This window comes from Lytechinus variegatus, chromosome 16, assembly GCF_018143015.1.
Source record: "Lytechinus variegatus isolate NC3 chromosome 16, Lvar_3.0, whole genome shotgun sequence".
Lineage (NCBI taxonomy): Eukaryota > Metazoa > Echinodermata > Echinoidea > Temnopleuroida > Toxopneustidae > Lytechinus > Lytechinus variegatus.
Genome location: NC_054755.1, coordinates 31143258 through 31160831, shown reverse-complemented (window position 1 = coordinate 31160831; position 17574 = coordinate 31143258).

Genomic DNA, 17574 nt, shown 5'->3' with positions numbered 1-17574 from the left:
TAAACAGTACAGCTGCATGATCATTACATGAAAAATCACATTAAATCAGTTGAAAATAAGAACAGAAATATCATGGATATAGTAATGAATGCAACTTTATTAATAGAATCAACAGTTTGGTAGTTGATGATAGTCAATGTTGGAAAATACCTTGCTTGTATTATAGGTAAAATCCTACCTAATTTTCAATAGTAATCATATTTAGGGTTTGGTTGAAATCATTACTAGGGATTTTGGCTTCACGATACACGTCAGATTCAAGAACATAGAAAATGTATTGTCAAATGCGCTTCTAGACAAAGCACAACCAAGAAGGCTTTGTCGAAAATTGGTGCATCGAAACAATAGCTTTGTCCTGGACCCTGGACAAAATAATGACATATTGGCAATTTTTTGTCAGCTCCGAAAGGACCAAACTGCTGTTCCGGCTCATCATTTTGTCGAGCGTTGTGGCCAAGTGGATTAGTCTCCGGACTTTGAAACAGGGGGTCATGGGTTCGAATCCCAGCCATGGCGTAATTTCCTTCAGCAAGAAACTGATCCACAATGTGCTGCACTCAAGGTGAGGTAAATGGGTCTTGGTAGGAAGTAATTCCTCAAGAAGCTGTGTGCGCTGTGAACGGCTATATGTTTAGCCGGGTAATATAAGAGCGCCTTGAGCACCTAACAAGGTGGATATGTGCGCAATATAAAGACCCTATATTATCATTACATTATCATTTTTGAGAAAGACCTCCCATTTGTTCATCGTCATTTAATGAGCATTTTGCAGTACATTTATCGTGTCCTTGAATCAGCCCGGGTTGCAGTTGCTAAAACTCCCTATCGCTTCCATCATGTCCATATAGAAGGAAAGCCCTGATCAAAGTCCAATTCAGCTCTCATTTGGTGTAGAGTGACGTAGAATAACTAATATTCATGATTTTTCCCAGTCTATTGTCCTTTTCTCTTTCCCATATCGATCTCGGTGGGAAACACCTGCCTGAGGTGTGGGTGATCGATTAGAGATGAATCACAATTGACCGCGTTCACACACACCAACACTACCTATATAGGGGTTTATGCTTCACCCTCTTACACACACACACGTACATCGTCATTCGCGTACACACACAGACAGACATAAATATCCTTCACACACCAACACACCCAAACAAATCTCACACACTACCATCTTCACACAAAGTTTTACATACACACACACACACTAGTTCACCCTCCCACCCACCCCCACGCATATACCATCAAGCACCCACATACACACAAAATCACCCACACTCACTCAAATACAAACACACACTCACATTGTTTCATTAAAATGATGATATGCTGACCTGAATGATATCAGAGGCGAAACGTGTTTTAGTTCGAAATACTAGTTCGAAATAATAAATTTACTTTTTATATGAAATTAGATCTGTGGTCTCTTGATGTGATTTTATTCGATGTCTTGATAAACAGATTAGTCATTATATGATACGGTCTGTACAGTTCATTATTTTTATTGTACCATGTTGCTATGTACTTAAATATCACATTATTTAATTTGTTCAAGCACTGAACTGAAATTGAATCCCATAAATCTCAATTTGATAAGTGATTTCAAAATTAGAAGGGACTGGTATTAATCAAACCTACTTTTTTAGCATATCAAATCTCCCACAGAGCTCATTTTCCCTATATACATTAGTATCTCCACCGCACATATATCTATGTTAGATGTTAAGTTAGCGGTTTGCGGAAAATATGCAGAATGCGAGAACACGCACCCACAACCTTCCCGAGGTCACCCGTCAGAACACTGATGAGAAGTGATGTCGATTAATGGAAATGATGATGAGTATTTTTGTGAGTTCTGCGCTTTCCACTTTAAGTTCTAAAAGCCTACATTATTCTGAGCAGTGCTTTCAAATAAATTCATGCCAAAGGGATCTCGGAACGTTGCAACAAATGAGCTGTGTTGATATACGTGTTACAAAAAATGTAACATCGCAAAGATTAACTCCCGGGAATTGTTGGTGAAAACCATATTCATTTCAATTTAAAGATGTGAAAATTCTCTGTTACCGGAATTTCCAGATTTTTAGTTTTCGTCAATGCAAAGCCTACCCTGTAGACAGGTAGATGGATTTCTTTTTAAATCACAGCATTGGAGTTATATTTATCTTGAAAACACAACTGAGCAAGTGATTTGATTAAATTCATTCAAGAAGAAAATCTAGTACATGCTGGAACGAAGTTCGCAGAAGATATTGAAGGAACTGTATTGGATTAATGGGAAATAGGCCTATACAACAAAGCTCTTGGTGAACATGGTGAATGATTTAGGAAATGGCTCGTCTTATATATGGAAAGGTTAGAACAAAGCTACTTGAAAGGATTCGAAGTTGCGCGCACACCAAACCCTTTCAAGGTGACAGCTCCATAGATGGGGATTTCGATTTTAATATTAATTCAGTTAAAACTTCCCTAATTGTTTATCGTTTAATATGGATCTTATCAACCACAAATTGGTTTGAGATAGACGGAGGGATGGGGGGGGGGGGGCTTTTAGAGCGAGGGAGCGAAAAGAGGAGGGGGGAATTAAAGAGATGATTGCAATGTGATTCCAGTTCACTTGGAAATTATTTCTATATAGATCTTAGGATAAGATTCTTTATTTGTATATATTTTTGTTTGATTAAGACTGATAAAATAGTCTTGTAGGAGGCCATAGGGAATATGTAAGCAATTTCGATTATTCGCAGGTACCCCTATATCTTGTTTACATTCAATTAATATTTGAACTGGATTGCTCTGACAAATCATATTTATAATGAAATATCTTGCAATCACGAAGCTTTAATTCCAGTAGTCCATTGCATTGACAGTCTAATCAAAAGTCATCTACACGTATTAACTAATTAAGACACCCCCATCCTTCTATCTTTATTCCGATACACTTGGAAAGTGTGTTCGAAGGAGAATGACGTTTCTCTCGTTGGAGTATTGTGACGTATATCACCTGAACCATATGAAGTTAATCTGAAATAAAATCAATGGCATTGAGTGCTTGCATATCCCAACTAGAAGTATCTCCTTCTCAACTGCGCCACCTGCTCCTCAGCCATCGAGCTTTTCATTCGGTTAAAGGACAAATTCGGGTTTGGTGAGGATAATTCAAGTCTTAATGCCAATCTTTCAATGATTTGTTTCGTCTATTTTTATTTAGAGCTATATATGAGGCTTCTTTATCATATTGATCGGAGAGTATTTTCTTAAATGAAAAATGACAAAGGAGGCTACAGTCATGACAGTCGGCCTATGCAAAAATCCTGCCACTTCTTCGTCTATGATATATTTTGAAAGAAGTGGCTTGTAATGCTTTGTAGAGGATAAGATTTTATCTATTCTTTTAATGAAAAGGACCTATTATAAAAAAAAGTTTTGAAATTATTTGTTGAAAAATAGGAATTAGTGAAAGAACCGAATTAATGACTTTGAATAATCAAAGTAAAAAAGTTCGAGGCTCTTGTATGAAAACTGATAGCACTTACGTACTACTCTCATCGCTTAGAGCTGCTGAAGTCGTGTCGTTTGGTCTTCCAGGATCAAATTTCGAGTTTTCATCCGGCGTTGAAAGAGAAGAGCGGCCTCATGAATGCTTATTTTAATCTTTTCCCTTTCGAATATGTTCATAATCTTCTCTTGAATGATTTGATCGCAATTTGATATTTATTTCCTTAAAAACCTATCGGCTTGTGAATGAATATCATTCCCCTTTTTTCATCTTTAAAGCTCCAGGCAGACTCTTTATCCGATTCCAAATCGACAGTATCCGTATAGTTTTATAGACTTGGCTCTAAGTGTGTCTCTAATGAGTTTCGGTGACTGGGTAGTTGTCAGGTCGACAAACGTGGAGTGTTGAGACTTTGACAGGGACAGAGTTAGACCCTGGGCCAGTTTACGACCTTAAAAGGATTCTCTGTAATGATCCATCTCTCGTTAAATAATAATTCAAGAGTTCTTTGGAGACCAGGGACCATTTGATGACGAACTTACTATAATGGTGAAAATGGTGAATAATTATGTCGTCATGGTTACTACTATGGCAACGTTTCCAACATGGCATATAGTTGCAATAATGGCTACCACAATACTAATACGAAGCAATCTGCCTCTCATTCAAGGAATCATTTTTAATCTTTTTAAAATTTATTTGTTTAGTTATTTATTTCTACTTATTTATTTATTTTTATTTATTTATTATTATTATTTTTTTGGGAGGTGTTATCGTTAGCTACCACAATAAATTCTTTTGATATGTGTTAGCATTTCAATCGAACAATGATGTAGATTTTGCAACCAGGCTTAGGCCTATATTAGGCCTACATCGGGATGTTATCTTTATAGGAACGTGTTTTCCTTCATGCATTTTGCTTAGAATGCTTGTACAATTTCAAAACCGCCAAATCATTGATTCTGCATAAATTGATTGTTCGCAGATGAATAGAAGATAATTATTTTTAGCGCACTGAGTTTATATAACCGTGATTTCTTCTTTTCTTTTTTTTTACAAAACAATACTCGTAAGATAAATTACAAAAATCAAATCGTCCCATAACTTAGCAGCAACATATTTTTGAAATGAATGAATAAAGAAAACCGTGCCGACAAGGAAATCTAAAAACCAAGCACAAATCATTTATTTATTTTAGATGTCTCGGCCAATTATATTTCATCGGATCAGTGCGTTATGAGTTTTATTTTGTAGATTTGTTTCATGAACAACACACTTGATTATTTTCCGTGATATCGTGGGAGATTCATATACCATCATTGCCTGAAGCAGCAATATTCTGTAACTGTTCGTGCTGAAGTAGATATCAACGATGTATCTGCATGGTTACTGAACTTGGGGAAAAAGAGAGGTACACATTGCAAAGCATTGGATAATGAGTAGGAGACAACATAGATGACGAAATTAGAAGGACAAGAAAGAGACATTTCATGTGAAATAAAAGGGAAGAGAAAGAAAAAGAGAGGAGGGAGAGAGAGCGAGTGAAATAAGAATACAGAAGACATAAAGAGGGGGAGAGAGGTGGAGAGAAAACTGGATAGTGGGCGGGAGATGAGGATTAAAGTACGGATGTGGCTTTAAGGCATGCGAGAGAGCATTAGACATGTTACAGATATAAGGAGTGAAAAGATTTTCGGTACGTGTGAGATTGCGGGTGGATGCGCGCGTGTGAGTGGGTGTGTGTGTGTGTATGAATATGGTAATTGTATTAGTACTTAAATCTATCAAGATTTAAATTAAGCCTGTAATTGACATGATAAGAATAAATGTATTTCTCCGCGTGCTAATAGGAATCGATAAGAAAGAAAAAGGGGAAGGCACGGTATAAGACAGAATTATGGAGATGCGACAAGAAGAAGAGGGAGTGGCTGACGGCAAAACTGAACCAAACATTTTTCAAACAGAATAAAAAGGTTAGCTTATATGAAAACGAAAAAAAAAAATCGAACAATGAAATGAACTAAAGTTTCAAAATAATCGTACACTCCATAAGATACATGTAGTTATGAGCATTTGAATGTTGAGATTACTGTTGATGTGGACACCCTTCCATTAGCAGTGGGAACGACATGTGTGATGTAACATCTCCCCTGAATACTTGAATATATATATTTTACTTAAATTGTGATTTTTAGCTAGTTCAACACTTATAGATCAGCTATTGCTTTCATGGGAGAATAGGTCAAGTCTATCTCAGAAAAATGTTGATTTTAATCAATTAAAAAGCAGACCAGCATAATGCTGAAAATTTAATCAAATTTTGATGCAAAGTAAGAAAGTCATGACATTTTAAAATTTTGCTTAATTTCACAAAACAGTTATATTCACATCGTGGTCGATTTGCAATGAGGGGACTGATGACATCACTCACTCTTTATTTTGTATTTTATTATATGAAATATAAAATAGTCCAATTTACCCCCTGTTGTCCTAGATAACAAAGTTGTATCCCTCCCTGAACATGCGGTATTATCATTATTTATGGTTCAGCCAAGCTGGTCCTTATTGTCAAAGCTGTCAAAATTGAAATATTGCATAATTCAAACAATAACAAAATAATATATTGAGTGAGAGACATCATTGACACTCTCATTTCCATGTCACTGAGTTGTGCAATAACTGTTTTGTGAAAGCAGCAACATTTTTATTTTTGTCGTAAATTTCTTTAATATTTTACATCCGATTTTCATTAAATTTTCAGCTTGTTATGCTTGTTTGATTTTCTTTGTTGATTGAATCACATTTTTCTGTGGGCTTGACCTTTAATAGAGGTTTCATAAAACAGGAAAAAACATATCATGATGGACAAAGACATAGTATCCATTGACACGCTATGACAGGGTTATTAATTATGTGATGATAAATATGTTCACTTAAATGAGATAGATTAGATGGTGTTTGTACTTTCTTCAAGTTTTGCTTTGATAGCTTAACTAGACTCGCGGCTGGCTTGCATGCAAGCGTGACATTACAAACTTCACATGATATTAAGCAAACGTCTGGGCATGTACCACCAGTAACTGTAGCAGCCGTGATAGATAAGTGACATACTCGGGCTAAAGATGATCGGCCTGGGATGTCACAGGGTGTTCAATTCCATTCGATATATAGGTCATCACATATTCAATATTATGTCTGAGCTGTATTTCATGCTGTGCCCAGCTCCTATTTCGCACACTTTATTGGTGGCACGCGTGTTGTGCATGCGGAAGTATAGCGGACATCTTTCATATGGTGATAATGAGTGGTGACAGCTAGTAGTCTTGGGGTAAACCCCGACGGCTGTCAGACTGCACAATGAAGTGGTAATCTACAGTAATATGAGAAACGGTATTGAAAGAAAGGTAAGCTAGTTTTGTTTAAAAATTACAAAAAAAGAGTGTGACGTCTTCAAGTGACCAACTACCCAGACCAACAATAAGTCGCTTTAGGGAAAAAGTATCTGCAAATAGCCAAAACAGTAATTTAGACTTTATAAAGTAACAATTCAAAAAAGAATTGTGAAAAAGTAATTATCCTTCTTCAAACTGCTAAATAAAAGACAAGATGGAATACTTCTTTGACACCTTTTTGTGTGGACAGCTTGGAAGTTTCACCGAGATTGCAAAGTGTACACATCTCATGTGAACCCCGAATTTCATACTTGTATATTCCTTTTTTTCTTATTTTAAGCTCTCACTAAATTTATTCTGCATTCAATCGAGTACGTGTGAGGGTTATTGTTGGTCAAGTTTGAAAACTTATACATCATTTAAAAGCTAAGGATGTGGTGTTTTCAAGTTCAATGGCAATCTCGAAATTCATTTTTAGTGACTAATTGTTTGTTTTGGTTTGGCAGGCACCTTTTATATAGCTCTCGCCGACGCTCATCTCACCCACCCCTCTATTCTCCTTTCTTTTAATGATTACATTATCATATTATAAAAATTACCACCCTTCCGTATGTGAACTAGAGTCTATTGCCCATGAACTGTACATACCACATATGCGAAAAGTATCATGTTCGGGCGTATGATTGGATCCAAGCGGCTCTGGTTGTGACACCTCTTCGAATCAATATATCTTGTCTGACAGGAGACGAATTATTTTGTAATAATGGTTTGATATCTGTGGTAAGTGAAGTCGTTACGAGTAATCTCACGAATCTGTCATTGGTGTGGGGGTGTTTTGTGTGTGGTTTGGGGGTGACACGACAATTGCTCCTGCGACATTTTCTCCGGTCTTTATATAGGGCAGAAGACATTGTAAAGCCAGTAAAGCCAGTGTGACTGCGGCATATAATACAGAAGCTCGTTAAAATACCTTCTTGTTTTGATTCAATGTGAGGATAGTTCATGTTAAAATGTTTTGATAAATGCAATATGTGCATTGCACCGAGTTCATAGTAATTTACATTTCGGTAGGATGAATGCAATCTAGGTAATGTAGCACGACAGCTGCTTAACCATGTTAACAGTAGACCGTAGATTGTTCCAATATGTTTTTTTTTTCGATCCTGTAGCATTTTGCCGCTCTTACAGTGGACATGATGGAGGCATGATGAATATCATAGGACATTCTGATAAAGTACATTTATCGGGAAAAAATGCAAAACTTAAAGTGTAACTCTTGCATGGATCGTTGTCAATCAGATGAAACTATTGTACTCAATAATAGGCAAGTCGTATCAACTCTGCTACATTTTTATCTTAATAAATGATTCTACTTTGATTTAAAATCATATGCTATATTCAGAATGCATTATATTGCAAGTTTGGTGATCTTCAGTGTGAACATTTTTCAGCGTAGATTTCAAGATTTCACAACGTTCAGTTTATGTAATTGTACCAGATCTAGATCCTCGATGATATACTGACAATTAAGCCTGGTTTTACAGACTTTCTCATGAAATCAGTGTTTACTGCAACTACTGGAATTTCTCTTTAACGATTCTGCGAAAGGGAATGTCGTTATTATGTATTTGTAGCTGCAGCAGTTGTGACGTCATGAGATGTACAAATTATATTCGACGGTAGACCCGTCGGTCGGAGGATCAGAGAAGGAAAATGATTAATTTTGTCCGAGTTTTTTTTCCAACAAAGTCTTATCAAAATCGCTCGAAATTAAATAAAAAAGAAGTCTTTTATTTCGACGTTATTATTAAAAGCAGTGATATGCATTGCATGATCGAAGAATCGTGAGACGATGATATCGCTTTTACTCAGCGGTTTATTTTCTTTATATTTTTTCTGTGTTTGTTTTACTCAAATGCATCATAACAGTGAGGTGGGTAGACTAGTCCTTAAAACATAAGTTGTTTCTTCCATGCAAATGAACCTGATGAAGAGAATGTGTCATTCTGGAGTAATTGGAAATTATTAGTCTGTAAAACGCCATCATGGTATTTATTCGGGCTCAGTCATCTCAGTCATTCAGTGACAGAGCTCGTGTTATTCATCAGATCACTTATCCGAAAATAAAACAAGGGTCATAATTTTTTCGTCATGGGCACAAGGCTGGAGGGGGAGAATTATTTTCAATGCAAACAAAATCCATTTCCAGCAACAACAAGAGTGAAATCCATAGTTCTCCCCTGGAGAACGCTCTGAACCCATCCAGTGCACTCCATCTACGAGTGGATGGTCGAGAGCAGACACGAGTAGGAGGAGAAGGGAGAGGGGTGAATTGGTCGAGCAGGGGTAAAAGATGTGAAGAAGAAGAAGAAGACGAAGAACAAGAAGAAGAAGAAGGAGGAGGAGAAGAAGGAGTTGGAGGAGAAAACGAAGAAGAATATGGTGAAGAAGGAGTATAGGAGGAGGATGGGTGAGGGGTGAATGGTCTAAGAGTCGAACAGGGGTAATAGATGTGAAGAAGAAGAAGTAGGGGGAGGAGGAGGAGGAGAAGAAGAAGGAGGAGGAAGAGGAGGAAAAGAAGAAGAAGAAGGAGGAGGAGAGGAAGGAGAAGAATGAGAAGGAGGAGGAGATTGAGGAAACAAACTTAAGAAGATGAAGGGGAACGGTAAGGAGTAAGTCAATCTAAAAAGTGTGGGGATATACATGAAGATTAAGATTAAAAGGGGTATGAAATAAGTGGACCAAGAAAGCAGTGGGTAAACAGAGATGAAGATGAAGATGAGGAGGTAAGGGTTAGTTGGATCTAGGAATCAAGCAGGGGTAATAGAGGAAGGTAATCCAGTGAGGAGGCGAAGAGGAGGAGGGATAAGAAGTAAGTAGATCTAGTGAGCAAGGGGTAGTCGCGAAAAAGGGGGAAGAGGAGGAGGGGTAAGTGGTAAGGGGTAATTAGTGGATATAATGAGCATGGGTTATAGAGATGAGGGTGTGGCTATAGAGAGAGAAGAGGGGAGGTGAGGGAAGCAGAGTGGAGTTTTGGCAATGGCAAGACAGGGAGGAAATGCGAGGGAGAGAAGAGAGAGAGAGATAACGTGGCATAAATGGTAAATCAATTAGATGCAACTGGTTAAACGAGGATCAACAGATATTATTGAATGATATATGAACACTAGAATTATTCGAAAACATTGCGTTAACCACATTCAGTTTTGCGAAAGGGGCATGACGATGTTTTAAAAAATGTGCAATGTAAAAATCAGGCAAAATGGAAAGGGCAACTTTTAAAATATAACATATTTATTGTTCATTACATCGGTTAGGGAGATTTTAATGTGTTATCATTATTATTAGAGTACAAATAGTGTGGGCGATCTCCCGGTGCGATACAGGGATCCTCCCCCGAAGCAGCAGAGAAGTACAAAGCCTCCTCGTAACTTTGCAGTGACATTTCAATCGGGTTAAAAAAAAAGAGCCTCTAAAAATACGTCATGATTTGCTATGCGCGGAGCACAAGTGAGGATGCTCGAGATGAGGTATCGCCGCGTTCAACTCTCCTCGGGCTAGTCTCGATGTGCAAGTTCGTTCGTTTGGTCAGAAGTTCTTGGGGGTTTTGAGGGCAACATATTTTTTCTTAACCTTGTATATGATTGTATTTGGTGCTTGTTACGACCAGAGAAGCATGGCTTTGAGAGGTACGCCGAGTCCCTCATGGGAGACTGCCACTTCATGAATTAAACACAAGGGGAACATAAGACAGTGATGGGGTATTCATAGGGCGAGAAACCACGTGTGATATTATGCATTCGCATATCCAGAGAAATGGATCAGGCAAAAGGAAATCTAGGTCCTGAGTCCGAGTAATTCAAGGAGCTGAGTTAAAACCCTGAAAAAAGGGAGAAAAGGGACTTCTTGTCGATTCGATTAAACATAAAATCTTGATGATATTTTATGAATATTATTCAGACTGCCCCCCTGCACGAGTTGTGACTCGTCAGGGGACGTATCCCTGCCCCCCCCCGACGAGTCACAGCTGATCCAGGGGACGCCCCCCCCCCTTGAGAAGCCAAAACAGACGTATTATGCCCCCTCTTTTGAACCTGATGACTTTTTTTTTGCTTGTCAAATTTGTTTCTGGTGAGAAATCTTTGATTTTTGGTAGAATACCCTTTTTTTCTGACAAGAAATTTTTTTTTTTTTTTTTTTGGGGGGGTTGGAGACCTCTTTTTAAATGTTCCCCCTTTTGAAAAACCCTAGGTACGCCAGTGATTGGGATTAAATTATAATTGGTCTGTTATTGTGTATTCTCAGTTGGTTTTGTCAGAGTAAAACCGGAACTGCAGATGCAGATCCTGGTTGGAAATCATTTCATTTCTTCGTTAACAATAAACGCAAGCCTATATCGCCCTTTTAGACAGAGGTATGGCCCCTGTGGTATGGACGAGCAGTCCTGCGATGAATTTCCATTTACCATGTTCACCAGCATCCACTTCTGTGAAACAGCCGATGTTTGCCATGTAATATCGCGAAGCTGACATGACGAGTCAAGTTTTGCTTATAATAATAATAATAATAATAATGTTTTATTTACCCAGGGTAGCCACTTCAGTTAGGAAACTGCTCTACCAGCGGACCCTGCATAATAATGTTATTATTCCCCTTCTCCATCTAAATGCTGAGCGTCTAGCAAGAAGGCAGAAGGTCACTTTTTTTTATAAGTCTTTGGTATGACTCGGCCGAGGATCGAACCCACGACCTCCCGTTCACGAGACGGACGCTCTACCACTGAGCCACCATGATATAGCACAACAACGAAACTATGAGTTCAAAACTTATTATGAACAGATTGTGTCTTTAAAGGGTGTAAATAGAGCATTCCTCCAAAATATTGTTTATTCCTTCATTTTGTGTTTCTTGTTAAACATTTTAAGATGATATTTCAATCCAACACGGACATGGGCGGATGGGGGGGAGGTCCGCCTTGGGGGCATATAAGTCCCCTCCCCTATTCTTGTTTATATAGAAGGGCCTATAATATACACGAAATAAAATTTCGCAAACTAATTTATAACGGAAATTTGACATTGATCACTTCCATGACTGATTGCACGGATTAGGAAGCATAATCAGAGAATTTTCAACTTTGCAAAGAATTTCTATTGGCAATACTCCTTGACATGTATAATTTTATGGAAATAAAATAAGACGTCGTGCCCTCCGTGGAATTCTGGGTCGTATTGCAGTTAGCTATCTCTAGGATTACCTCGAATCTAAGAATAACAAAACCTCAAAATGCTCAATTCAAGAAATGGAGGGACGATACAGAAGGGGATTTGCATTTACTTCACACATTTGGCATAAATAAATATAAAAGAAATCTTTTATACCAAAAGTGAAAATGAGAGTGGTATGTTTTCCATTTTTTATTCTTGCTCCACATCCTCCTTATTTTTTCTCCTTGTTTGAATTTATTTTCATTTCCACGTACTAATACCTCTCCTCCCTTTTTCCTTCTTATTTCGCTTAAAAAGTCATTCATCATGTATATGCCTTGCTAATAATCTATTACTTACATATTGATTTATTTACATATTTGTTGTAATTATCATGATTACAGGCCTATATGTTTTACATATCCAACCATGTTATAATTTTTCATTTAATTTTCTTGCGCAAACCTTCGTCATCTTATTTTCTGGAACGTTTTTATTAGGTTCACTGTTCGCTGTTGGCATATTATCTTGTCTTTTTCTCTGATGATGTGATGATGGTGAAAAGTAGATGAAGTGAAAATGAGAGACAAATACAGCCGGTTGCTTACATAGGTTCAGGGGCTTTCCCAGGATTTTCCAAAGGAGGACGACCTTATACTCCCAGTTTCTAATCCTCCCCACAAAAAAAAGTTCTTGATTTCAGGGGGGGGGGGCACACATGGGTAAAAATGACACATTTACAAAATTTTGATTATGACTCTCAAAAGGGAGGGGGGCATGAGCCGTATGTGCCTCCTCCCCTGGATCCGCCAGTGCTTAGGTTACACTTTCTACTTCTCTTCTTCGCTTACATCTCTTATTCTTATGACATTTCCATCTATTAACTCTTGTCTTCATTTTCGTCATCGAAGAGGAAGGTATGAACGGTCGATTTATGTACTACATTCCCTCCATTTTCCTCTTCCCTGTTTTTCCATTCCCTTCTTCTATTCATCCTCAACTTCTCCTTCCTCCTCTTGTTTTTTCTTTGGCTTGTCATTTTGAAGACGGGAAGGTATGAACGATATACGCTACAGCTCTACGTTTCCATATTTTCCTTTTTCTGTTTTCCCATCTCCTCCTCTTTCATCGTCACCTCCTTCCTCCTCGCGATTTTGTTGTGCTGGTCATTTTGAAGAACGGGGAAGAATAATGAGAGGAATGTTTGAGTGGCAATGAGAGGAACGAATTACAGTTCAAGAGCTAGATCTCAGGCATCGGCAGACAAAATATTCATGAAGTATAGATGATGCTTGGGGGCATGAGAGCAAGAAGGAGGAATAGATTGATCTAGCATTCACCCAAGACGGACGGCCACGGGTTCTACGAAAAGCGATATGTCAAAACTCGGACGATCACCACATTCATTTATGAATTTATAATCAAATGAACCTTTTGAATTAGTTAACAAATGGATTGAAATGGTCAAGATAGAGTCGAGATGTGATTTGTTTTCATTCGAGCGTAAGATGCATCGCTCATAAATGTTCATGTCCGATAATGTCTGTATTAGAAAGTGCACTGTTCGACTTAATTTCTTCGTATTTTAACAATATTCTGTTTTGAATAAAACATTACATGTACAGCGTTTACACAATAACATTAGAGTGCATTTGTTATATGAGTTTTAGCTTGTTATTAAGCACTGCCCGAAGCAATCATGACAAGGCAGCTTACCATATGACACATCTGATATATACTGAAAAATTCTTGAGAATTCGTTAAAAGATTAATCTTTTAAATAAATGTCTCATCTTGTTATGGATTGCGTTTATGCCCTCAACATTATTTTATTTTAATCATTTTTTATTGTATTTTTTAAAACAAGTGCACCCATAGTTACCAATAATGAACATACATGTAGCATTTCCATATATTTGAAACTAGGAAAAAAGAGCACAGGTGCCGCGGCTGGGGATCGAACCCCAGACTTTACATTATAGCCATGCGCCTTAGACCACTCTGCCACGGCACCTCCATATTCATTGACAGAGTGAAACGATCTTAATTCATCATCAAAAATTAATATTAATAGCTGTTTATAGTGTTTGTGGAGACGCCCGAAAACCGAATATCGGGATAGTATGTGGTTGTGGAGGGGGGGGGGGACAACCTTATACTCCCAGTTTCCAATCCAAATTACTATTTAAGACGCCGGTGCACTCCGAAAGACCTATCCCAATCCATTTCCCGATATAGCGATTTCCCGATATAGCATCATTTCGGAATGATCCACAATGTTCATAATGAATAGTGTTTCTCTTACACATGATAGAACATATCAGGGGCCCGTTTCATATAAAGGCCTTGCAACTGTTGTAACTTTGACATTATGGCAACTACCATGGTAACCTCGATTTTGATTGGCTGCTGAGCGCTGTTTCCATGGTAGTTACCAACATGGCAAAGTTACAACAGTTGCAGGACCTTTATGAAACGGGGCCCCAGGTCTGTGAGTGTCATTTCTGTTCCTCCATGAGTGTGGGTACATAATCCAATCCATCTTTAAAATCTCATTTGAATCCCGGATATTCTCCCGTGCTATGAATAACCTTTCAAGTTTGAAGAATATATACGCCTTCGGCATTCAATTTTCTCGATACAGGGGTTCGTGTCTGCTCGTTCACTGTGCGGAAGGTATTAACTCCTAACATGTTGGATAGATTACTTTGTATGTGTTGACGGCTTCGGCATGTTATAGTCTAAATAAACAGAAAGGACATGGGGCGCCAACCCAATGAAATATCGTGCGAGATAGAGAAAAAGAGGGGGGGGGGGATAAGAGAGGGTATATAGGGGGAGAGGGTGTGGGGTCCCTATACCAACTTCATATTTACTCTCGTCCTTTAAACAACCTGAAGAATTCTTCTAGTCCATTTCCATGTTTACCCCAAGATAATAAATACCTTAAGAACTGAATGAACATTAGATAAATACAAACATACATAAACGAATAAATAAATATACATGCATTTATAAATAAATGTATACCAAAATAAATTTAAAAAAATGGATAAATAAATATATACAAATAGTGAATAGATAAATAACTAGATAAATAAATATATAAATGAAAGAAGTAAAGAAGTAACTAAATAAATAAATATACACAAATAGTAACCAAATAAATAAACAAATGCTCAAGAAATAAAAATACAAATGAAAATAAGTTTCCCGTGCACTCATGCGCACCAAACATTATAAATTGATATGCCGAATATTGATAAAACGTCGCTCAAAAAGGAATTTCGTGCATAAATCAAAGAAGATTCAAGATCTCACCCACTTGTTACCAATTAGCTGGCACCGAGTGTATCATCAAACGTGCCAAAATACAAGTCTAACATTTTGACTAAAGTTGATTTGCTTCTTTTATTTTGCCAGTTAGTGATGTTAAACAGTGATGTTGCACAGGTTGACGTTTTCATTGCCTCATCCAAGAGAACCGAGTCATTATTGTACAAATTAAAGTCATCAATTGGTTTTGGAGAACCCCCCCCCCCCCTATCTCCCCAGAGTATTAGATGTAAGCAGTCCTATCTCTGCTCGTGGTGGAACAATCACGTAATACATTCTCATTGGGGCACACATGAGTAATACAGACCCCCATTCACTCACGTGTTATATCATAGCTCATCAAAAAATCATTAAAAATCAATCCCTCGATAGATTTTGCTTTAATTCACTGACATTAGTCACAATTAACAGTGCATTAAGACTTGATATGTTAATCAGGTACTTGACCAGCTCAATCAAAAGTTAAATGGCCTGAAATAAGACTAACCATAATTTCGGCCAGTTCATCGCCAGAAAAACCAGAACTGCATTGTGGGTAATAATGATTAAAATGAAATACAAAAATGCAGTCTAGCCTTCCCAAACGCCTTGATTATGAAAGAGTATGAACATAGCATTATGTCTATTGTTTTTCTTTTGATATACAAACATTTGATCTATTTTTAATGAATTATTTTAATCAACAAAGTCATGTGATCTTTACTTACGCCTGTCCGGCATGCATTGCGCGCAGATAAATTACACTCGTGTGCCCTATACTGTGGGTCAAATGACGAAAAGTTGAAAATTTTGGTCTCAAAAGAAAGAGTGAGTTCTCCTGAAGAGATTGATACCTTGCATTCAATACCTAATCTGACTAAACGCGTAAAAGAAAAGAAAACGTCTCATTAGACACCCCTCAATTTAATGTAAAAATGCAGTGTTCCATTCATATATTTTGTGTGCGCTTCCTATGGTATTGCAGCTACAAGTTCTACTTGCTTGATGTCCATCAATTGGCTAAATATGTGTTGTGTGGATTTACAACTTCTTGTTTACATGTTTAATTTCGTTCGAGGTGATTTATTACCTATGTATTCGCATAAGAATAAACAAAGTAAATAAAAGAAAATTGATAACAAACAAAGATTGTAAGCATTTCTTTTGCTCATTCGCCACTCTTCCCTATTATAACCGTTAATTTGGAGGAAGAAGGGGGGGGTGTTATAGGCATCAACCCCGCCCTGCTTTCAAGCCAGGAGGATGGGGGTATGTACCCCGACTCAGCACCCCCCCCCCCCTCTCCTGTAGCTTTCAACGAAGTGAATAGTATTCAAGTGCGCAATCTATGATGTATCTGACTGAGACAAGTTTATGTATTTTAATGTTTTGTTCATCTTTCTTTCTCTGCGTGCTCTAAATATTGAAAATAGGAATCCTGATGATAATTAGAAGTTATTCATCATTTTGAAGTTCCTACTAGTACTTGTTTCATTTCACACTCTCAAACCAACCAGATCTCCTATTGGCAGTAGAAACTCGCATTTCTGCATGATAAATGATAAGCATTGAATATACATTTGAAAGCGTCATTCCAGCATAGTAAGCGATAAATGCACTAAATGCCGAGTAATATACTTATCATCTGTTGTTAAACATAACCTATATCACTTTACATAAAACTGTTTGAAGCATTCTCACCACCGATTTCTAGCAGACGACGCCCAGCCATAGCAACGACAGTGTAGAAGTGTAGTCGCGATATAGGGCACACATGAGTAATACAGACCCCCATTCACTCACGTGTTATATCATAGCTCATCAAAAAATCATTAAAAATCAATCCCTCGATAGATTTTGCTTTAATTCACTGACATTAGTCACAATTAACAGTGCATTAAGACTTGATATGTTAATCAGGTACTTGACCAGCTCAATCAAAAGTTAAATGGCCTGAAATAAGACTAACCATAATTTCGGCCAGTTCATCGCCAGAAAAACCAGAACTGCATTGTGGGTAATAATGATTAAAATGAAATACAAAAATGCAGTCTAGCCTTCCCAAACGCATTGATTATGAAAGAGTATGAACATAGCATTATGTCTATCGTTTTTCTTTTGATATACAAACATTTGATCTATTTTTAATGAATTATTTTAA